The following is a 15,141-nucleotide window of genomic DNA, read 5'->3' on the forward strand; positions in this document are numbered from 1 at the left end:
TTTTCCAGGGGAGAGCGCGAACGCAGTCCCCCACACTTATAAATTGCGCACCCGAGTCGTCCACATTTGGGATGATCGCAGGGGTCAACCAAGCCGATGTGCAATGGAAAGGTCTCGCCCCGGGCCCACAGCCTTGCGGATCACTGTTAAGCCTGTGCCAGGTAAGTATGCCTGAAACTGCAGCTTCCTAACCATCACTACAAACATACACATCACCTCATTCAGGTGTCTTGTAAGCAAAACTTCACATATATTCCATTTCAGTTCAAACATTTTTATACTTCCCTGTACATGGCACTACATTCACCCGTTCGCTTTATGCAAAGATTATTGGTAGGAAGAACGAGACGGAAATGGCTTTATTTGCATTTTAGGCTGCATAGACATGCACCTTGCGCCAGGTACCCAGGGGAGGTAACTTCCATGTCAACACCCAAGTTTCCTTCCGGGTCCTATCTTTCTCCTTGGGAGCTACTCAGCAAAATAAACACATCATCATCAACAACAACAACAACAACAACAACAACAACAACTGAACATGTCATGATAGACAAACAGAATGAAAAAAAGGCATTTCTATTTTTGATTGTTTTTTCCAGGGGAGAGCGCGAACGCAGTCCCCCACACTTATAAATTGCGCACCCGAGTCGTCCACATTTGGGATGATCGCAGGGGTCAACCAAGCCGATGTGCAATGGAAAGGTCTCGCCCCGGGCCCACAGCCTTGCGGATCACTGTTAAGCCTGTGCCAGGTAAGTATGCCTGAAACTGCAGCTTCCTAACCATCACTACAAACATACACATCACCTCATTCAGGTGTCTTGTAAGCAAAACTTCACATATATTCCATTTCAGTTCAAACATTTTTATACTTCCCTGTACATGGCACTACATTCACCCGTTCGCTTTATGCAAAGATTATTGGTAGGAAGAACGAGACGGAAATGGCTTTATTTGCATTTTAGGCTGCATAGACATGCACCTTGCGCCAGGTACCCAGGGGAGGTAACTTCCATGTCAACACCCAAGTTTCCTTCCGGGTCCTATCTTTCTCCTTGGGAGCTACTCAGCAAAATAAACACATCATCATCAACAACAACAACAACAACAACAACAACAACAACTGAACATGTCATGATAGACAAACAGAATGAAAAAAAGGCATTTCTATTTTTGATTGTTTTTTCCAGGGGAGAGCGCGAACGCAGTCCCCCACACTTATAAATTGCGCACCCGAGTCGTCCACATTTGGGATGATCGCAGGGGTCAACCAAGCCGATGTGCAATGGAAAGGTCTCGCCCCGGGCCCACAGCCTTGCGGATCACTGTTAAGCCTGTGCCAGGTAAGTATGCCTGAAACTGCAGCTTCCTAACCATCACTACAAACATACACATCACCTCATTCAGGTGTCTTGTAAGCAAAACTTCACATATATTCCATTTCAGTTCAAACATTTTTATACTTCCCTGTACATGGCACTACATTCACCCGTTCGCTTTATGCAAAGATTATTGGTAGGAAGAACGAGACGGAAATGGCTTTATTTGCATTTTAGGCTGCATAGACATGCACCTTGCGCCAGGTACCCAGGGGAGGTAACTTCCATGTCAACACCCAAGTTTCCTTCCGGGTCCTATCTTTCTCCTTGGGAGCTACTCAGCAAAATAAACACATCATCATCAACAACAACAACAACAACAACAACAACAACAACAACTGAACATGTCATGATAGACAAACAGAATGAAAAAAAGGCATTTCTATTTTTGATTGTTTTTTCCAGGGGAGAGCGCGAACGCAGTCCCCCACACTTATAAATTGCGCACCCGAGTCGTCCACATTTGGGATGATCGCAGGGGTCAACCAAGCCGATGTGCAATGGAAAGGTCTCGCCCCGGGCCCACAGCCTTGCGGATCACTGTTAAGCCTGTGCCAGGTAAGTATGCCTGAAACTGCAGCTTCCTAACCATCACTACAAACATACACATCACCTCATTCAGGTGTCTTGTAAGCAAAACTTCACATATATTCCATTTCAGTTCAAACATTTTTATACTTCCCTGTACATGGCACTACATTCACCCGTTCGCTTTATGCAAAGATTATTGGTAGGAAGAACGAGACGGAAATGGCTTTATTTGCATTTTAGGCTGCATAGACATGCACCTTGCGCCAGGTACCCAGGGGAGGTAACTTCCATGTCAACACCCAAGTTTCCTTCCGGGTCCTATCTTTCTCCTTGGGAGCTACTCAGCAAAATAAACACATCATCATCAACAACAACAACAACAACAACAACAACAACAACAACTGAACATGTCATGATAGACAAACAGAATGAAAAAAAGGCATTTCTATTTTTGATTGTTTTTTCCAGGGGAGAGCGCGAACGCAGTCCCCCACACTTATAAATTGCGCACCCGAGTCGTCCACATTTGGGATGATCGCAGGGGTCAACCAAGCCGATGTGCAATGGAAAGGTCTCGCCCCGGGCCCACAGCCTTGCGGATCACTGTTAAGCCTGTGCCAGGTAAGTATGCCTGAAACTGCAGCTTCCTAACCATCACTACAAACATACACATCACCTCATTCAGGTGTCTTGTAAGCAAAACTTCACATATATTCCATTTCAGTTCAAACATTTTTATACTTCCCTGTACATGGCACTACATTCACCCGTTCGCTTTATGCAAAGATTATTGGTAGGAAGAACGAGACGGAAATGGCTTTATTTGCATTTTAGGCTGCATAGACATGCACCTTGCGCCAGGTACCCAGGGGAGGTAACTTCCATGTCAACACCCAAGTTTCCTTCCGGGTCCTATCTTTCTCCTTGGGAGCTACTCAGCAAAATAAACACATCATCATCAACAACAACAACAACAACAACAACAACAACAACTGAACATGTCATGATAGACAAACAGAATGAAAAAAAGGCATTTCTATTTTTGATTGTTTTTTCCAGGGGAGAGCGCGAACGCAGTCCCCCACACTTATAAATTGCGCACCCGAGTCGTCCACATTTGGGATGATCGCAGGGGTCAACCAAGCCGATGTGCAATGGAAAGGTCTCGCCCCGGGCCCACAGCCTTGCGGATCACTGTTAAGCCTGTGCCAGGTAAGTATGCCTGAAACTGCAGCTTCCTAACCATCACTACAAACATACACATCACCTCATTCAGGTGTCTTGTAAGCAAAACTTCACATATATTCCATTTCAGTTCAAACATTTTTATACTTCCCTGTACATGGCACTACATTCACCCGTTCGCTTTATGCAAAGATTATTGGTAGGAAGAACGAGACGGAAATGGCTTTATTTGCATTTTAGGCTGCATAGACATGCACCTTGCGCCAGGTACCCAGGGGAGGTAACTTCCATGTCAACACCCAAGTTTCCTTCCGGGTCCTATCTTTCTCCTTGGGAGCTACTCAGCAAAATAAACACATCATCATCAACAACAACAACAACAACAACAACAACAACAACAACTGAACATGTCATGATAGACAAACAGAATGAAAAAAAGGCATTTCTATTTTTGATTGTTTTTTCCAGGGGAGAGCGCGAACGCAGTCCCCCACACTTATAAATTGCGCACCCGAGTCGTCCACATTTGGGATGATCGCAGGGGTCAACCAAGCCGATGTGCAATGGAAAGGTCTCGCCCCGGGCCCACAGCCTTGCGGATCACTGTTAAGCCTGTGCCAGGTAAGTATGCCTGAAACTGCAGCTTCCTAACCATCACTACAAACATACACATCACCTCATTCAGGTGTCTTGTAAGCAAAACTTCACATATATTCCATTTCAGTTCAAACATTTTTATACTTCCCTGTACATGGCACTACATTCACCCGTTCGCTTTATGCAAAGATTATTGGTAGGAAGAACGAGACGGAAATGGCTTTATTTGCATTTTAGGCTGCATAGACATGCACCTTGCGCCAGGTACCCAGGGGAGGTAACTTCCATGTCAACACCCAAGTTTCCTTCCGGGTCCTATCTTTCTCCTTGGGAGCTACTCAGCAAAATAAACACATCATCATCAACAACAACAACAACAACAACAACAACAACAACAACTGAACATGTCATGATAGACAAACAGAATGAAAAAAAGGCATTTCTATTTTTGATTGTTTTTTCCAGGGGAGAGCGCGAACGCAGTCCCCCACACTTATAAATTGCGCACCCGAGTCGTCCACATTTGGGATGATCGCAGGGGTCAACCAAGCCGATGTGCAATGGAAAGGTCTCGCCCCGGGCCCACAGCCTTGCGGATCACTGTTAAGCCTGTGCCAGGTAAGTATGCCTGAAACTGCAGCTTCCTAACCATCACTACAAACATACACATCACCTCATTCAGGTGTCTTGTAAGCAAAACTTCACATATATTCCATTTCAGTTCAAACATTTTTATACTTCCCTGTACATGGCACTACATTCACCCGTTCGCTTTATGCAAAGATTATTGGTAGGAAGAACGAGACGGAAATGGCTTTATTTGCATTTTAGGCTGCATAGACATGCACCTTGCGCCAGGTACCCAGGGGAGGTAACTTCCATGTCAACACCCAAGTTTCCTTCCGGGTCCTATCTTTCTCCTTGGGAGCTACTCAGCAAAATAAACACATCATCATCAACAACAACAACAACAACAACAACAACAACAACTGAACATGTCATGATAGACAAACAGAATGAAAAAAAGGCATTTCTATTTTTGATTGTTTTTTCCAGGGGAGAGCGCGAACGCAGTCCCCCACACTTATAAATTGCGCACCCGAGTCGTCCACATTTGGGATGATCGCAGGGGTCAACCAAGCCGATGTGCAATGGAAAGGTCTCGCCCCGGGCCCACAGCCTTGCGGATCACTGTTAAGCCTGTGCCAGGTAAGTATGCCTGAAACTGCAGCTTCCTAACCATCACTACAAACATACACATCACCTCATTCAGGTGTCTTGTAAGCAAAACTTCACATATATTCCATTTCAGTTCAAACATTTTTATACTTCCCTGTACATGGCACTACATTCACCCGTTCGCTTTATGCAAAGATTATTGGTAGGAAGAACGAGACGGAAATGGCTTTATTTGCATTTTAGGCTGCATAGACATGCACCTTGCGCCAGGTACCCAGGGGAGGTAACTTCCATGTCAACACCCAAGTTTCCTTCCGGGTCCTATCTTTCTCCTTGGGAGCTACTCAGCAAAATAAACACATCATCATCAACAACAACAACAACAACAACAACAACAACAACAACTGAACATGTCATGATAGACAAACAGAATGAAAAAAAGGCATTTCTATTTTTGATTGTTTTTTCCAGGGGAGAGCGCGAACGCAGTCCCCCACACTTATAAATTGCGCACCCGAGTCGTCCACATTTGGGATGATCGCAGGGGTCAACCAAGCCGATGTGCAATGGAAAGGTCTCGCCCCGGGCCCACAGCCTTGCGGATCACTGTTAAGCCTGTGCCAGGTAAGTATGCCTGAAACTGCAGCTTCCTAACCATCACTACAAACATACACATCACCTCATTCAGGTGTCTTGTAAGCAAAACTTCACATATATTCCATTTCAGTTCAAACATTTTTATACTTCCCTGTACATGGCACTACATTCACCCGTTCGCTTTATGCAAAGATTATTGGTAGGAAGAACGAGACGGAAATGGCTTTATTTGCATTTTAGGCTGCATAGACATGCACCTTGCGCCAGGTACCCAGGGGAGGTAACTTCCATGTCAACACCCAAGTTTCCTTCCGGGTCCTATCTTTCTCCTTGGGAGCTACTCAGCAAAATAAACACATCATCATCAACAACAACAACAACAACAACAACAACAACAACAACTGAACATGTCATGATAGACAAACAGAATGAAAAAAAGGCATTTCTATTTTTGATTGTTTTTTCCAGGGGAGAGCGCGAACGCAGTCCCCCACACTTATAAATTGCGCACCCGAGTCGTCCACATTTGGGATGATCGCAGGGGTCAACCAAGCCGATGTGCAATGGAAAGGTCTCGCCCCGGGCCCACAGCCTTGCGGATCACTGTTAAGCCTGTGCCAGGTAAGTATGCCTGAAACTGCAGCTTCCTAACCATCACTACAAACATACACATCACCTCATTCAGGTGTCTTGTAAGCAAAACTTCACATATATTCCATTTCAGTTCAAACATTTTTATACTTCCCTGTACATGGCACTACATTCACCCGTTCGCTTTATGCAAAGATTATTGGTAGGAAGAACGAGACGGAAATGGCTTTATTTGCATTTTAGGCTGCATAGACATGCACCTTGCGCCAGGTACCCAGGGGAGGTAACTTCCATGTCAACACCCAAGTTTCCTTCCGGGTCCTATCTTTCTCCTTGGGAGCTACTCAGCAAAATAAACACATCATCATCAACAACAACAACAACAACAACAACAACAACAACAACTGAACATGTCATGATAGACAAACAGAATGAAAAAAAGGCATTTCTATTTTTGATTGTTTTTTCCAGGGGAGAGCGCGAACGCAGTCCCCCACACTTATAAATTGCGCACCCGAGTCGTCCACATTTGGGATGATCGCAGGGGTCAACCAAGCCGATGTGCAATGGAAAGGTCTCGCCCCGGGCCCACAGCCTTGCGGATCACTGTTAAGCCTGTGCCAGGTAAGTATGCCTGAAACTGCAGCTTCCTAACCATCACTACAAACATACACATCACCTCATTCAGGTGTCTTGTAAGCAAAACTTCACATATATTCCATTTCAGTTCAAACATTTTTATACTTCCCTGTACATGGCACTACATTCACCCGTTCGCTTTATGCAAAGATTATTGGTAGGAAGAACGAGACGGAAATGGCTTTATTTGCATTTTAGGCTGCATAGACATGCACCTTGCGCCAGGTACCCAGGGGAGGTAACTTCCATGTCAACACCCAAGTTTCCTTCCGGGTCCTATCTTTCTCCTTGGGAGCTACTCAGCAAAATAAACACATCATCATCAACAACAACAACAACAACAACAACAACAACAACAACTGAACATGTCATGATAGACAAACAGAATGAAAAAAAGGCATTTCTATTTTTGATTGTTTTTTCCAGGGGAGAGCGCGAACGCAGTCCCCCACACTTATAAATTGCGCACCCGAGTCGTCCACATTTGGGATGATCGCAGGGGTCAACCAAGCCGATGTGCAATGGAAAGGTCTCGCCCCGGGCCCACAGCCTTGCGGATCACTGTTAAGCCTGTGCCAGGTAAGTATGCCTGAAACTGCAGCTTCCTAACCATCACTACAAACATACACATCACCTCATTCAGGTGTCTTGTAAGCAAAACTTCACATATATTCCATTTCAGTTCAAACATTTTTATACTTCCCTGTACATGGCACTACATTCACCCGTTCGCTTTATGCAAAGATTATTGGTAGGAAGAACGAGACGGAAATGGCTTTATTTGCATTTTAGGCTGCATAGACATGCACCTTGCGCCAGGTACCCAGGGGAGGTAACTTCCATGTCAACACCCAAGTTTCCTTCCGGGTCCTATCTTTCTCCTTGGGAGCTACTCAGCAAAATAAACACATCATCATCAACAACAACAACAACAACAACAACAACAACAACAACTGAACATGTCATGATAGACAAACAGAATGAAAAAAAGGCATTTCTATTTTTGATTGTTTTTTCCAGGGGAGAGCGCGAACGCAGTCCCCCACACTTATAAATTGCGCACCCGAGTCGTCCACATTTGGGATGATCGCAGGGGTCAACCAAGCCGATGTGCAATGGAAAGGTCTCGCCCCGGGCCCACAGCCTTGCGGATCACTGTTAAGCCTGTGCCAGGTAAGTATGCCTGAAACTGCAGCTTCCTAACCATCACTACAAACATACACATCACCTCATTCAGGTGTCTTGTAAGCAAAACTTCACATATATTCCATTTCAGTTCAAACATTTTTATACTTCCCTGTACATGGCACTACATTCACCCGTTCGCTTTATGCAAAGATTATTGGTAGGAAGAACGAGACGGAAATGGCTTTATTTGCATTTTAGGCTGCATAGACATGCACCTTGCGCCAGGTACCCAGGGGAGGTAACTTCCATGTCAACACCCAAGTTTCCTTCCGGGTCCTATCTTTCTCCTTGGGAGCTACTCAGCAAAATAAACACATCATCATCAACAACAACAACAACAACAACAACAACAACAACAACTGAACATGTCATGATAGACAAACAGAATGAAAAAAAGGCATTTCTATTTTTGATTGTTTTTTCCAGGGGAGAGCGCGAACGCAGTCCCCCACACTTATAAATTGCGCACCCGAGTCGTCCACATTTGGGATGATCGCAGGGGTCAACCAAGCCGATGTGCAATGGAAAGGTCTCGCCCCGGGCCCACAGCCTTGCGGATCACTGTTAAGCCTGTGCCAGGTAAGTATGCCTGAAACTGCAGCTTCCTAACCATCACTACAAACATACACATCACCTCATTCAGGTGTCTTGTAAGCAAAACTTCACATATATTCCATTTCAGTTCAAACATTTTTATACTTCCCTGTACATGGCACTACATTCACCCGTTCGCTTTATGCAAAGATTATTGGTAGGAAGAACGAGACGGAAATGGCTTTATTTGCATTTTAGGCTGCATAGACATGCACCTTGCGCCAGGTACCCAGGGGAGGTAACTTCCATGTCAACACCCAAGTTTCCTTCCGGGTCCTATCTTTCTCCTTGGGAGCTACTCAGCAAAATAAACACATCATCATCAACAACAACAACAACAACAACAACAACAACAACAACTGAACATGTCATGATAGACAAACAGAATGAAAAAAAGGCATTTCTATTTTTGATTGTTTTTTCCAGGGGAGAGCGCGAACGCAGTCCCCCACACTTATAAATTGCGCACCCGAGTCGTCCACATTTGGGATGATCGCAGGGGTCAACCAAGCCGATGTGCAATGGAAAGGTCTCGCCCCGGGCCCACAGCCTTGCGGATCACTGTTAAGCCTGTGCCAGGTAAGTATGCCTGAAACTGCAGCTTCCTAACCATCACTACAAACATACACATCACCTCATTCAGGTGTCTTGTAAGCAAAACTTCACATATATTCCATTTCAGTTCAAACATTTTTATACTTCCCTGTACATGGCACTACATTCACCCGTTCGCTTTATGCAAAGATTATTGGTAGGAAGAACGAGACGGAAATGGCTTTATTTGCATTTTAGGCTGCATAGACATGCACCTTGCGCCAGGTACCCAGGGGAGGTAACTTCCATGTCAACACCCAAGTTTCCTTCCGGGTCCTATCTTTCTCCTTGGGAGCTACTCAGCAAAATAAACACATCATCATCAACAACAACAACAACAACAACAACAACAACAACAACAACTGAACATGTCATGATAGACAAACAGAATGAAAAAAAGGCATTTCTATTTTTGATTGTTTTTTCCAGGGGAGAGCGCGAACGCAGTCCCCCACACTTATAAATTGCGCACCCGAGTCGTCCACATTTGGGATGATCGCAGGGGTCAACCAAGCCGATGTGCAATGGAAAGGTCTCGCCCCGGGCCCACAGCCTTGCGGATCACTGTTAAGCCTGTGCCAGGTAAGTATGCCTGAAACTGCAGCTTCCTAACCATCACTACAAACATACACATCACCTCATTCAGGTGTCTTGTAAGCAAAACTTCACATATATTCCATTTCAGTTCAAACATTTTTATACTTCCCTGTACATGGCACTACATTCACCCGTTCGCTTTATGCAAAGATTATTGGTAGGAAGAACGAGACGGAAATGGCTTTATTTGCATTTTAGGCTGCATAGACATGCACCTTGCGCCAGGTACCCAGGGGAGGTAACTTCCATGTCAACACCCAAGTTTCCTTCCGGGTCCTATCTTTCTCCTTGGGAGCTACTCAGCAAAATAAACACATCATCATCAACAACAACAACAACAACAACAACAACAACAACAACTGAACATGTCATGATAGACAAACAGAATGAAAAAAAGGCATTTCTATTTTTGATTGTTTTTTCCAGGGGAGAGCGCGAACGCAGTCCCCCACACTTATAAATTGCGCACCCGAGTCGTCCACATTTGGGATGATCGCAGGGGTCAACCAAGCCGATGTGCAATGGAAAGGTCTCGCCCCGGGCCCACAGCCTTGCGGATCACTGTTAAGCCTGTGCCAGGTAAGTATGCCTGAAACTGCAGCTTCCTAACCATCACTACAAACATACACATCACCTCATTCAGGTGTCTTGTAAGCAAAACTTCACATATATTCCATTTCAGTTCAAACATTTTTATACTTCCCTGTACATGGCACTACATTCACCCGTTCGCTTTATGCAAAGATTATTGGTAGGAAGAACGAGACGGAAATGGCTTTATTTGCATTTTAGGCTGCATAGACATGCACCTTGCGCCAGGTACCCAGGGGAGGTAACTTCCATGTCAACACCCAAGTTTCCTTCCGGGTCCTATCTTTCTCCTTGGGAGCTACTCAGCAAAATAAACACATCATCATCAACAACAACAACAACAACAACAACAACAACAACAACTGAACATGTCATGATAGACAAACAGAATGAAAAAAAGGCATTTCTATTTTTGATTGTTTTTTCCAGGGGAGAGCGCGAACGCAGTCCCCCACACTTATAAATTGCGCACCCGAGTCGTCCACATTTGGGATGATCGCAGGGGTCAACCAAGCCGATGTGCAATGGAAAGGTCTCGCCCCGGGCCCACAGCCTTGCGGATCACTGTTAAGCCTGTGCCAGGTAAGTATGCCTGAAACTGCAGCTTCCTAACCATCACTACAAACATACACATCACCTCATTCAGGTGTCTTGTAAGCAAAACTTCACATATATTCCATTTCAGTTCAAACATTTTTATACTTCCCTGTACATGGCACTACATTCACCCGTTCGCTTTATGCAAAGATTATTGGTAGGAAGAACGAGACGGAAATGGCTTTATTTGCATTTTAGGCTGCATAGACATGCACCTTGCGCCAGGTACCCAGGGGAGGTAACTTCCATGTCAACACCCAAGTTTCCTTCCGGGTCCTATCTTTCTCCTTGGGAGCTACTCAGCAAAATAAACACATCATCATCAACAACAACAACAACAACAACAACAACAACAACAACTGAACATGTCATGATAGACAAACAGAATGAAAAAAAGGCATTTCTATTTTTGATTGTTTTTTCCAGGGGAGAGCGCGAACGCAGTCCCCCACACTTATAAATTGCGCACCCGAGTCGTCCACATTTGGGATGATCGCAGGGGTCAACCAAGCCGATGTGCAATGGAAAGGTCTCGCCCCGGGCCCACAGCCTTGCGGATCACTGTTAAGCCTGTGCCAGGTAAGTATGCCTGAAACTGCAGCTTCCTAACCATCACTACAAACATACACATCACCTCATTCAGGTGTCTTGTAAGCAAAACTTCACATATATTCCATTTCAGTTCAAACATTTTTATACTTCCCTGTACATGGCACTACATTCACCCGTTCGCTTTATGCAAAGATTATTGGTAGGAAGAACGAGACGGAAATGGCTTTATTTGCATTTTAGGCTGCATAGACATGCACCTTGCGCCAGGTACCCAGGGGAGGTAACTTCCATGTCAACACCCAAGTTTCCTTCCGGGTCCTATCTTTCTCCTTGGGAGCTACTCAGCAAAATAAACACATCATCATCAACAACAACAACAACAACAACAACAACAACAACAACTGAACATGTCATGATAGACAAACAGAATGAAAAAAAGGCATTTCTATTTTTGATTGTTTTTTCCAGGGGAGAGCGCGAACGCAGTCCCCCACACTTATAAATTGCGCACCCGAGTCGTCCACATTTGGGATGATCGCAGGGGTCAACCAAGCCGATGTGCAATGGAAAGGTCTCGCCCCGGGCCCACAGCCTTGCGGATCACTGTTAAGCCTGTGCCAGGTAAGTATGCCTGAAACTGCAGCTTCCTAACCATCACTACAAACATACACATCACCTCATTCAGGTGTCTTGTAAGCAAAACTTCACATATATTCCATTTCAGTTCAAACATTTTTATACTTCCCTGTACATGGCACTACATTCACCCGTTCGCTTTATGCAAAGATTATTGGTAGGAAGAACGAGACGGAAATGGCTTTATTTGCATTTTAGGCTGCATAGACATGCACCTTGCGCCAGGTACCCAGGGGAGGTAACTTCCATGTCAACACCCAAGTTTCCTTCCGGGTCATGGTAAAAGTTAGGGGACGTAACTGTTGATGACTCCTTTCACCAATGCTTTTACGTGTGACACATGAATGCATTGTATAATATATTTTATGTGCGTTTTATACACTGTATTTGTGCTTCGGCTCACGCAGCCTGGTTCCCTGGGTATGCTGCGCTGGCGCTTCACCTTCCAGGCAATGACTGCACAATGACCGCCTCCATTAGACGAACAAACATGGCGGACACGCCATGGATTTAATATAGAAAAACTCTAGAACGGGTGGTTAAACTTTTTTCTTAGCATTTACACGAATGCTCTTGCAATGTATTTGTCACGAGAATAACGTCCATTGTTACTTTTAGTGAAGGAAAACATTATTTAAGCTGTTTCGAGACTCGAAAGTGGTCGTCACATCGGTGAAAGGTAAACAATGACACATACCCCATTTTCAACAGTGATATGTGCGTTAATATTTCGTGTCAGCTCAATGTTGTCACAAAATCGTATACATAATACATGGAATTAAACGACCACGTCAATGAAATACCGTTAGCATCTTTATTTTAAAAAATCTGATCACGCAAATGTCGCCGATTATGACCCGTTTTCTCCCATTGTGAAATGGTGGTTTAGCGGAATTATTGAACGCCCAGTTTCCGTAATAATATTGGATTAATTTCAATCAAGTGTTTCTGAACTAGATATATGTGTGTGCTTGTTAAAATGTCTGATCTGAATGGGATAATAATAAAGAATATGACCATAATTAATTTGGTACAGTGACATACACATCCATGAGTATTCTATATGATGCAATATAGCCACTGGGGAATCCGTGTACAGAACAACATAAAGAAGTGTGCATTATTATTGAAAAATAGTTATGATTATAATCACCATGTTAGATGAAATATCACGAAGTATCACAAAGAAGTAACAGGGACAAATGTGAAACAGGTAATTAATACTTAAAAGTTACTCGCACATAAATGAAGGAAATTTTAAATGACCCTGGAAACTAATTCTCAAAAGAAATCTTTAAATAGGTGATAAGATCCTTTCAAAAAAATAAAGTGACACATTTGTCATATTTTAACCTTTGTTAGTACAAAGCTTTTTGTAATAGTTTATTTGATGTAAAAGATAGTTTCAAATCCGCAATGTCAAGCTGTAAAAGGTGAAAATGTGACAGAGTAAGTGTTTCAACTTAGCGTGGAAGGGAGGAAAAGCCGACGCCATGCAGGTGTTTCACTTTCAACACGTCGTTGTTTGTTGTTTGTTTAACGCCGCACACAACAATATTACAGCTACATGTATATGACGGCGGTGCGTAAACAATCGAGTATGGACCACACAATCCAATGATTGACATCATGAGCATCGATCCACGCAATTGGGATACGATGACATGCATCAACCATGGCAGCGAGTCTGACCATCCGATCCCGTTAGTCGCCTCTTTGGACAAGCATAGTCGCCTCTTACGACAATCATAGTCGCCTCTAACGACAAGTAAAGTCGCCTCTAACGACAAGCATAGTCGCCTCTTTGGACAAGCATGGGTTGCTGAAGACATACTGTAACCCGGATTTTCACCGGGCAAACACATCGATGACAACCCTTGAGCACAGGTGTGGTGCCGACAAACCTAGGAATATAATCAGGTAGAATATCACGATCATTCCTCACTGACACCCATGCCAAGTTTTGATTAATTGCAATTTGATTTCTTCACATCACTTTAAACAATTAGTTGCAGATATTATTATTATTCTTATTTTTAAAAAATCTTTATTCACATTTCACATATTCATATTATTATTATGATTATTATTATGGTTAGATGGTCTGTTTGGTGAGTCAGTGTGCACCATGATTTCGAATGAACAGTGAGTGATATCTGTTCTAGTTACGGTAGGTTACAATGAGAAGTACTTCAGTGACTCAGTCACGCCGGTGTCAGGAGTACCCTGATGGTTGCTTAAACATTTAGCTACTGATTCACCAGAGGCAAAAATCTATAGGCCATGGTGATTGAGCTTGACATTACCGACAAGGGGCCAGGATTCACATATGGATCTGCCATTGTGTATATTATGGCGCGGACCATTGCTTATAATTTCATAATTTCAGTACATGATTCTCAAAAATCTACAGGCCAAGGAGATTTCTGGAGTCACATATGGATCTGTCAGCGTAAAGGAGGTTGATAAAATGTAAAGCTTTAAAAATATTTACCCAAATTATAATAATGATGACTCCCTGAAAAGAATCCGACCTCAGAAATGTCGGACGTGCCCATTTTGCGAACAGGTGGGTTAGGTTTAGTATTCCCCTTCATAGGGAGTGCATGTATTTGACGACATAAGAATCATACCGAAGAAATGCTACAGGCATATGTGGCACCGGTTGAAGGAATGAACACTTTTCTGAAGACAAAGGGTAAAGGTGGATCTGAATGTGGACCAGGCAGTGCAGTAAGCCATGGAGGAAGACAGTATGTGTTATATGCCCTTCAAATAAAGAAACACCGACGCCATAGATGACTTTTTATGCGCGCCTCTGTGCCAATAGACACATCGCCAGACACACAAAACACACTGAAAATTTACTAAAATGTTTCAGTTCCCAACATACAGGTAGATTTCTGGTGGGAATTATAACATACTATATCTACCTGACTTTAATTTAGGAACACATTTCACGACTTGGAGGTAGGTGACGTCATCGTGCATTGAGAGTGAGTGAGTGAGTGAGTGAGTGAGTGAGTGAGTGAGTGAGTGAGGAATTATAACATACTATATCTACCTGACTTTAATTTAGGAACACATTTCACGA

At 43.8% G+C, this 15,141-nt stretch overlaps 21 non-coding genes across 21 annotated transcripts; all 21 read right to left on the reverse strand.

Annotated features, from left to right (window-relative positions):
* Window positions 1-5: 5 nt before the first annotated feature.
* LOC125379545 lies at window positions 6-169 on the reverse strand. Its single transcript, XR_007220904.1, has one exon. It is a non-coding gene; the product is annotated as a U1 spliceosomal RNA (small nuclear RNA).
* Window positions 170-596: 427 nt separating this feature from the next.
* LOC125379546 lies at window positions 597-760 on the reverse strand. Its single transcript, XR_007220905.1, has one exon. It is a non-coding gene; the product is annotated as a U1 spliceosomal RNA (small nuclear RNA).
* A 427-nt stretch (window positions 761-1,187) lies between these two features.
* LOC125379547 lies at window positions 1,188-1,351 on the reverse strand. Its single transcript, XR_007220906.1, has one exon. It is a non-coding gene; the product is annotated as a U1 spliceosomal RNA (small nuclear RNA).
* A 430-nt stretch (window positions 1,352-1,781) lies between these two features.
* Window positions 1,782-1,945, reverse strand: LOC125379548. Its single transcript, XR_007220907.1, has one exon. It is a non-coding gene; the product is annotated as a U1 spliceosomal RNA (small nuclear RNA).
* A 430-nt stretch (window positions 1,946-2,375) lies between these two features.
* LOC125379549 lies at window positions 2,376-2,539 on the reverse strand. The gene has a single exon (XR_007220908.1). It is a non-coding gene; the product is annotated as a U1 spliceosomal RNA (small nuclear RNA).
* Window positions 2,540-2,966: 427 nt separating this feature from the next.
* LOC125379550 lies at window positions 2,967-3,130 on the reverse strand. Its single transcript, XR_007220909.1, has one exon. It is a non-coding gene; the product is annotated as a U1 spliceosomal RNA (small nuclear RNA).
* A 430-nt stretch (window positions 3,131-3,560) lies between these two features.
* LOC125379551 lies at window positions 3,561-3,724 on the reverse strand. The gene has a single exon (XR_007220910.1). It is a non-coding gene; the product is annotated as a U1 spliceosomal RNA (small nuclear RNA).
* A 430-nt stretch (window positions 3,725-4,154) lies between these two features.
* LOC125379552 lies at window positions 4,155-4,318 on the reverse strand. The gene has a single exon (XR_007220911.1). It is a non-coding gene; the product is annotated as a U1 spliceosomal RNA (small nuclear RNA).
* A 427-nt stretch (window positions 4,319-4,745) lies between these two features.
* LOC125379553 lies at window positions 4,746-4,909 on the reverse strand. The gene has a single exon (XR_007220912.1). It is a non-coding gene; the product is annotated as a U1 spliceosomal RNA (small nuclear RNA).
* A 430-nt stretch (window positions 4,910-5,339) lies between these two features.
* LOC125379554 lies at window positions 5,340-5,503 on the reverse strand. Its single transcript, XR_007220913.1, has one exon. It is a non-coding gene; the product is annotated as a U1 spliceosomal RNA (small nuclear RNA).
* Window positions 5,504-5,933: 430 nt separating this feature from the next.
* On the reverse strand, window positions 5,934-6,097 carry LOC125379555. Its single transcript, XR_007220914.1, has one exon. It is a non-coding gene; the product is annotated as a U1 spliceosomal RNA (small nuclear RNA).
* A 430-nt stretch (window positions 6,098-6,527) lies between these two features.
* Window positions 6,528-6,691, reverse strand: LOC125379556. Its single transcript, XR_007220915.1, has one exon. It is a non-coding gene; the product is annotated as a U1 spliceosomal RNA (small nuclear RNA).
* Window positions 6,692-7,121: 430 nt separating this feature from the next.
* Window positions 7,122-7,285, reverse strand: LOC124127695. Its single transcript, XR_006860032.1, has one exon. It is a non-coding gene; the product is annotated as a U1 spliceosomal RNA (small nuclear RNA).
* A 430-nt stretch (window positions 7,286-7,715) lies between these two features.
* On the reverse strand, window positions 7,716-7,879 carry LOC125379557. Its single transcript, XR_007220916.1, has one exon. It is a non-coding gene; the product is annotated as a U1 spliceosomal RNA (small nuclear RNA).
* A 430-nt stretch (window positions 7,880-8,309) lies between these two features.
* LOC125379559 lies at window positions 8,310-8,473 on the reverse strand. Its single transcript, XR_007220918.1, has one exon. It is a non-coding gene; the product is annotated as a U1 spliceosomal RNA (small nuclear RNA).
* A 430-nt stretch (window positions 8,474-8,903) lies between these two features.
* On the reverse strand, window positions 8,904-9,067 carry LOC125379560. Its single transcript, XR_007220919.1, has one exon. It is a non-coding gene; the product is annotated as a U1 spliceosomal RNA (small nuclear RNA).
* A 433-nt stretch (window positions 9,068-9,500) lies between these two features.
* LOC125379561 lies at window positions 9,501-9,664 on the reverse strand. Its single transcript, XR_007220920.1, has one exon. It is a non-coding gene; the product is annotated as a U1 spliceosomal RNA (small nuclear RNA).
* Window positions 9,665-10,094: 430 nt separating this feature from the next.
* LOC124127703 lies at window positions 10,095-10,258 on the reverse strand. Its single transcript, XR_006860039.2, has one exon. It is a non-coding gene; the product is annotated as a U1 spliceosomal RNA (small nuclear RNA).
* Window positions 10,259-10,688: 430 nt separating this feature from the next.
* On the reverse strand, window positions 10,689-10,852 carry LOC124127711. Its single transcript, XR_006860047.2, has one exon. It is a non-coding gene; the product is annotated as a U1 spliceosomal RNA (small nuclear RNA).
* Window positions 10,853-11,282: 430 nt separating this feature from the next.
* Window positions 11,283-11,446, reverse strand: LOC124127712. Its single transcript, XR_006860048.2, has one exon. It is a non-coding gene; the product is annotated as a U1 spliceosomal RNA (small nuclear RNA).
* A 430-nt stretch (window positions 11,447-11,876) lies between these two features.
* Window positions 11,877-12,040, reverse strand: LOC124127700. The gene has a single exon (XR_006860037.1). It is a non-coding gene; the product is annotated as a U1 spliceosomal RNA (small nuclear RNA).
* Between the last annotated feature and the right edge of the window lie 3,101 nt (window positions 12,041-15,141).

Source organism: Haliotis rufescens, unplaced genomic scaffold, assembly GCF_023055435.1.
Source record: "Haliotis rufescens isolate VD_foot unplaced genomic scaffold, xgHalRufe1.0.p SCAF_14, whole genome shotgun sequence".
Classification (NCBI taxonomy): Eukaryota; Metazoa; Mollusca; class Gastropoda; order Lepetellida; family Haliotidae; genus Haliotis; species Haliotis rufescens.